Genomic DNA, 7,662 nt, shown 5'->3' with positions numbered 1-7,662 from the left:
ATGCGACAGTACGGCTGCAACTATTGATTATCGTCTTATCACTTAACTTTTCTTTTCTTTTCTTTTTTGTCGTTATGCCAATTCATTCCTCCCCACACAACATTTCTGTGTTGCCACTGCTGTTGTATCCTACTGACTCACCTGCCAGTGAGGGGCCCTTACCGGAAAGACGTAGAGCCTTCGTCCTAAATCTGGTTGTCCAGAACCGCCATTCTGACCGATATGGCCATAAAGGGGCATGCCCTATAACGTATATTATAATTATAACTAGAAAAAGTGCTCCTCGGAGCACAGGTCTCCGCCAGGTCAGGTAGGTTATTGTGGCCTCCTGGTGGCGCTATAATAGGCCAATGTGAAAAGGGTGGCATTTATTCTTAGGTCTTTCACGGCAATCAGACACTGCATTCATGATTTGAGGCATTTTGTTCCAAAAATGTGTTTTGCTAAATTAGACCTGCTGGTGGCGCTATAACAGGCCAATGTGAAAAGGGTGACATTTCTTCCTCGGCCTAGTGGGAATGTGCGTGTAAAAATTCACGGAAATCGCAAGCTGTGTGCATAGTTTGAGGCTTTTTGTTCAAAACGGACCAATCCTGCAAACTTTGGAAGCCAACCATAGGCAATGAGGATGGAATGTGGGAAATCGGACAGATCCGTGTTGATCCCATGACTGTAGAGATACTGTGTACCGATTTGCATGACGTTTGGATAAAATCAGGAGTAATGTAAAAAAAAAAGGGTTTTGCACAAATCGGCCTCCTGGTGGCGCTATAACAGGCCCATGTGAAAAAATTGGGGCAGAGGTTCTGAATTGGCATCCAGGGAGTGTGTGCACAGTTTCGGAGCGACCGGGCCAACGGTGTCAGAGATTAGCTGGTAACACACAGACAGGACACACGGACGGACGGACGGACGGACAGGGGCGAAAACATACTCTCTCGCCATGCCTTTCGGCCTGGCGGAGACAATAATACATAATGAAAAGGTATTTGTATAGCAAATTACAAAGTGGCAACACGGTAAAAGTTGTGTGAAATAGTTTATTAAAAAAAGGGTTTATTTAACTATTTACTTACTAACCATTATATTGTAATGCTCTGCGACTTTGATGTTATAATTGCTTTCAACTGTCTTGGAGTTTTATGTGTTATGTTTCAGTGTCATTAGAATATTGAACACAGACTGTCAGTGTCTCAAACCCATTTAATTTGTATTTGCTGTTTTTGTAAAAAACGGGGGAAAAAAACTCAATGATGGTCAATTATTTCAGTCTTTCAAAGTTGATCACAAATACAAGTTTTTAGGTCCAAAAATGGAATAATAAATACGAAATTCATTGTTTATTTATTTAATTGTGGTATGTATTATTTTATGTTAGGACTTAAAAACGTCCATAGATAGCTGTGTTCTGACCTGAATAGCATGATGAGGATGTTGGATATAGACACAGAAGGTAATGAACTGCAGTGGCCAATAAGGTATCTAGGTTTCTATATTTGGGCTGCCTCATCAAGGTACACAGTACAACAAGGGGACCAATGGACTGCCTCATCAAGGTACACAGTACAACAAGTGGACCAATGGGCTGCCTCATCAACGTACACAGTACAACAAGGGGACCAATGGGCTGCCTCATCAAGGTACACAGTACAACAAGTGGACCAATGGGCTGCCTCATCAATGTACACAGCACAGCAGGCGGGCCAATGGGCTGCCTCATCGAGGTAGACAGTACAACAAGTGGACCAATGGGCTGCCTCATCAAGGTAGACAGTACAACAAGTGGACCAATGGGCTGCCTCATCAAGGTAGACAGTACAACAAGTGGACCAATGGGCTGCCTCATCAAGGTGTACACATACTGTACAAATGGGCCAATGGGCTGCCTCATCAAGGTGTACACATACAAATGGGCCAATGGGCTGCCTCATCAAGGTGTACACATACAAATGGGCCAATGGGCTGCCTCATCAAGGTACACAGTACATGTGACGTATACAATACAGTACAGTACTGTGACCCACAAGAACACCAACAAGAAGCTTTGCAGGCCCGTCACGTCACCATGGTAACTGCTCTCCTGCTCACAGCCCATCACTGTTTCTCTTTCACTCCTTCAGCCTCTCTCTCTCCCCCCCTCTCTCTGCCTCTTTCTTTCTCTCCGACTCTCCCTGTCTGTCTCCCTGTCTCCCTGTGCGTGCGTGCGTGCGTGCGTGCGTGTGTGTGTGTCTCTCCCTCCACAGCTACATTTCCTGAAGGTAGGCTATAAGCATGACAGCTAGCAATCCCACTATGAGCTTCTGTCAAAGCACTTCAAAATAAGGTAGAAGGTTAACCGCCATACCTTGATATATATATAAATATATATATATAATATATATGTTTTATGGTTTTTTTTCTACTGAGAAACAGGAAAGGAAAGGAATATGATTCAGGACAGCTGTCCTGGAAGGATTTTGGATCTGATTAGTGAATTACAATTACATTAGTGAATTTACCATAATGCAGTGGGAAAATCCCGAAAGCGTTCGTGGCCCACCCATATGACCCCAGTTCTTCCTTCCTAGCGTTTTTGCAAATATGCCTAACCCTAACCTTAATTCTAACCTTATCCTTAGTAAAAAATATGCCTAACCTTAACCTCAGTAAAATCTATGCCTAACCCTAACCTTAACAATCAGACCTGTAGGGGTCTATGGGTGGGTCTTCCTATAACCTTGGTGGAATCCATACTTTAGCTGTGAGGACCAACTGAGACTGTTTAAGCCAAATCGCACTCGGTCACTCCAGCTTGACCCGGAAATAGTTTTGTCCCAATTGGTCATTTGCTTTTTGGAGGAGCCGAGTGGAGGAGCCGAGTGGAGGAGCCGAGTGGCTCTCCGAGTGCGCTTCTTAGAGCGGCTCTGACCGAGTGTACATAAAGTGTAGGCTCGGCAGAGTTTCTTGTCTCCTCGCGGAATACTTCTGCATCACGTGTACATGTTTGGGGTATCGGAATTCAGTGTGTTCAGTGCTGGGTCATAAGTTTTGTGTCAGGTTCCTTGTTGCCAGTGTTAAGTGTTATTTTTTTGTTCAGTTATTGTTAATCTGCATAGGAGTGTTGATGTTGACAGCAAATTTTGATTTAGTTTTAGTCATAGTCTTGAAAAAAAAATCCATTCAGTTTTAGTCATATTTTATTCATCTGAAATGTTTTAGTTTTAGTCCAGTTTTAGTCGACTAAATATAAGATTTAAGTCAATTAAATCTACAGTTGATTTAGTCGACTAAAATGCATTTTGGCAGGCCTTGATGGTGTCGTAATGGCTGATTTTACACTTGGTTGTGCTCTGAAAATAGCAGATCTACAAGCTCACAACGCGTCGCAGAGATCTATTTTCAGAGTGCAACACCCGAGCACAACCAAACATAAAATGACATGTCTTTTAGTTCTACTGGATCTCTTCTCCACTAGTCGTAACATTTTAGTCTAGTTTTTATTTGTTGACGAAATTGTCAATATATTTAGTCTCAGTTTTAGTTATCATAGCTTAGTTTTTATTTAGTTTTCGTCAGTGATTTTTTTTTTGTTGTCATAGTTTTAGTCGACAAAATCAACACTGCTGCATAGTCCATAGTAAAGTCAAGTTAAAATGTGATTCTCATCTCCTGCGTCTGTTTTGAGTTCCTGCAGGTCCTAACACCTGTTCCTGACACATTATTTTTATTTAGATGAGGCAACTATTATTATTGTGCCTTGGCCATTTTGTTGTAGCTGTTTGCTTATGTATGAGGTGTTCCAGTCCTCAGCTTCTCCATTCCAGATTATGACATTATAATTAGAATAGAGGCTTTTGAGTGAAACTAATCATGTCATATTGAATTTAATTTGGCTTTTTAAGTTGAGAATACACTAATGTCAATTTGTATGCCTATTAATCCACCTCCATCACCACGCCATAATGGATCTCTCCATCGTGGTGTAGACACTACATTGATTTATTTGTTCCGAATGACAAATACCAGTGGTGGACAGTAACTAAGTATATTCACGTCACGTAATATAATTTGAGAAAAATGTGTCTCTATTTCAGCACGCTAACTTTCCAGGAATAGAAAGCCTTCTGTTCCTATTAGCTTCAATTCCCCATCGATGATGTCATTGGTAGGCAGGTTTCTGAACTGTCCACAGACACTAGACAGAAATGGTACCATATTATAATGAGCATTAGTGAGGACCAATTATATGAAGATAGGTTGAAAATGGGTGAAGTGGTCCTTTAAGACAAGATATACTGTAGTGGTTGGTATAATGTGATTTAGTAGCAACATGAGCCACGTAAAACAAAACTGTGGACAACAGCATATTTTAAATTCTTTGGAACATGATGGCGTAGCTGCCTTTAAGAGATAAATTAACTACAGCAACTACAGTTTAGCTTCCATTAGTTATTTATTCTTCGACAAGTCAGCAGCTAACGGTGCACTTCTGGCACACAATCCATCTGCTTCAGAGACCCCAAAGCGTTAGGAAAGATTGGAATTATATTTGGTTTATGCAATGAAAATATCCCGCCATAAGGCACCCAGCAAAATGAACATCTCATTTTACTAAAGTGATTTGGTCTCTCTGTACTTTAACGTACTCTAATGAGAGTTCATGTCAATAATGTCATGATCCTGCAAAACTGTCTACATCGTCGCTGGCAGGGTGGAAAGCTTGTATGTCCAAAAAATAATTTGTTTACAGGAAATGGGGGAAACATTAACGTGTGTTCCAATGGATCCAATGTAGTTACAAAATAATGGAAAAATCGCACAACAGGGCTTGTAGATCAGCTATTTTGCAACGTTCGTGTGACACTCGAAAAAACAAAGTTGAAATATGGTGATGCAAGGTTTCTGCCTGATTGTGATGTTATTCTACAATAGGAAAACAACACATAAACAAACAGAAAAACAAAGATAAAATGACTTGTAAACATGAGGCTGTTTAATATCTCAGAGCCTTGTTGTACTAACTAAAGTCATAAAAAAAAGTAATCATGTCGACGGGGGTATGTTTGTACAACTTTAAACTTTTGGCACAATACATTATGTAGACTTTTTTCCCCCTATAATTTTTTGTCCAAATAAAACACCCCAATACAAATGTGTCTCCGTTAACACTTAGAAAAGTTGGGTAGCAATCTCAGAAGGGGTCCCTCTAGGATTGCCCATTTACCCAGTATTCAAATAAAAATGTATTACTAGTACTTCAGGGGCATGTGGACTAGACAGGGAAGTGTAACATGTGTAGAGTTAAGATTGCTTTTGGAACAGTAGTGTAAGAAGAAGAATAATTTGAAAACGGCGAAGGTACAAGACTGTGTACATATTTTAAGAATGAAGGAACTACTTCTCCCATAAGCCATTGCACAAACCTTTCCAGAGTCTTTTTTAACTTTAATCGTTGTCTTTATTATAGTCTTTAATAGTGTTGTAAAATATTGTATTTGATTGGTAGTGATTTTTTACGTTTTACGATCTATAGGTCGTAGACGCACGCGACATTTGCGATGGTTGGCGGTAACATTTCCATAGTAGCGCGAGCTTCACCAATCAGGGACGTTCCTGCAACACATTAAGATCGTTGATAGTGAAATAATTGTAAATTGCAAATTAAACGTGTTGTTCTTAAAACGTATTGATTGCATACAGGCGCGTGGCTTCTAGAGGAACATATATATTGTTTTACAACCAGGAGCCTTGTGGTTAAGTCTGCTTTAGATTGTTACAAAGTTGATAATACAATTCTCTATGGAGAAAATGAATGGGAGGTTTACTTGTGGAAACTGACTGTGTAACTTTAAATTAATAAATGTTTATGTTGTACAATCTGTATGGTAGAGTATGTTAATACAATATAACTTATACAATTGGGGTAGTTGTATTTAGTCTCCCTGCTCTTCTATTGAGACTCTCCTAGACATTAGGATCTGACACGATTTTTGTATTTTTTTGTATTGTAGATACTGTATTCAGTTTATCCCCTGAGCAAGCAGGTAGGCTCTACTAGCTCAATGGTAAAACATTCAGCAGGAAACCATGTTCAAATCCGGGGTAGAAGAGGAAAGTTACATGGTGCAGCTTTAAGTTTGGATTAATATATATTTCCAAAGTGAATGAATAAAAGTATGAGTGAACAACTCTTACGGTGACATTTCAATTTTACATATTTTGTTTGCAAGGATCTCTGAATTTCACTCCAGAAAAGAGAGCATATTTCTCCTCCTTGTTGTGGCAGCATTTCAACGACACAGAGCAGCACAGCCTCGTTATGATGGAACAATTAAATGCTGTATTAATTACATAACTAATGGATACTTCTCACCAGCTGTTGCTTGTTGACTATCGCGTGCTTCTTTTTGCTGTCGTTTAAAGCACATTACTGCTTACATCTCTGGTTACAATTAAATGTGTCTGGAAACATGTCCTTCAGCTATTAGTGCAATGTCTTAACTCACAGATAAAGATCAGTGAAAGAGACGACGCAATGTAGTGCTGGGCAAAATAGTATGGGTCTGAACTGGCTGTGATAAAACTATAAATAATAGAAAGAAGACTAGAGGAGTCTAAAGGCCATGCTGGCGGGGTTGGCAGTGGTGGATAAAGTACTAAAATGTTTTACTTAAGTAAAAGTATGAATACTGTAATGTAGAAATGCTCTGTTACAAGTGAAAAGTCCGGAATTCGAAATTTACTTGAGTGAAAGTACAAAAGTATTGGTATCAGAATGTACGTAAAGTACCAAAAGTAGAAAGTATACTCATTCTGCAGAATGTCCCTGTTAGGACAACTAATAACTATGTATTTTGTGGACAATATTGATATATATCTAAACCGGTCATCATCATATCATATTTTGGTGTCATCTCTGGCCTGCCTAAATGTCAAGTTCATATAATAATGTCAAGCCTAGTCACATTTTTCACCCAGAAGTCAGGGCCTTGCTGTGCTAGTAACTAAAGTTTTGAAATAATTGTAGTGGAGTAAAAGTACAATATTTGCCTCTGAGTTGCAGTGGAGTAGAAGTAAAAGTACTGAAAATTGTAAATACTCCAGTAAAGTAAAAGTACCTCAAAATTGTACTTGTACTTGTACTACAGTACTTGAGAAAATGTACTTACTGTAGTTACTTTACACAACTGGGGGATGTTGTATGCATTGAAACCGACACATTCTCACGCCCGTGCCATCAAATAGGTGATGGCCGGGGACGGATTTGACCTTTGGACACTATTTCTTGTTTCGGGGGGTACCTGCGACATCGCATGCTGACGGGAGACATGATGATTTACCATACTGTCCCTATCGGTACGCAATTCGAACAGCGCTGAGTTGGCTGAAATGTTCGGCATGGCAATTCACCCGGCTGTGTTTCTCGTGGCTCAAGTCCGCTTCAAACGGCGTGCATCCATCGTTTTAATAGTTTTTTAGCCGAGTCGTCACGCTCTCTATGTCTTGGGTTTGAGAACTGCATGTCCGCATTCCAGTGTGGCCGGGATTATCGGGACCTTGTAAAATGATGTGACGGTGGCTCCAATCACATCTATTGTCCCATGCATAGTATGGCTTTAGTGTGAGAAATCTGTTGTTATAACACGATGGTAAACAACAGGAAAAGGTTTATGGTAAAACAAT

This window comes from Gymnoscopelus braueri (genome assembly GCF_963280865.1).
Source record: "Gymnoscopelus braueri genome assembly, chromosome: 1".
Taxonomy (NCBI): Eukaryota; Metazoa; Chordata; class Actinopteri; order Myctophiformes; family Myctophidae; genus Gymnoscopelus; species Gymnoscopelus braueri.
The sequence above is the reverse complement of the archived record's forward strand: the minus strand, read 5'-3'. Positions refer to the sequence as shown.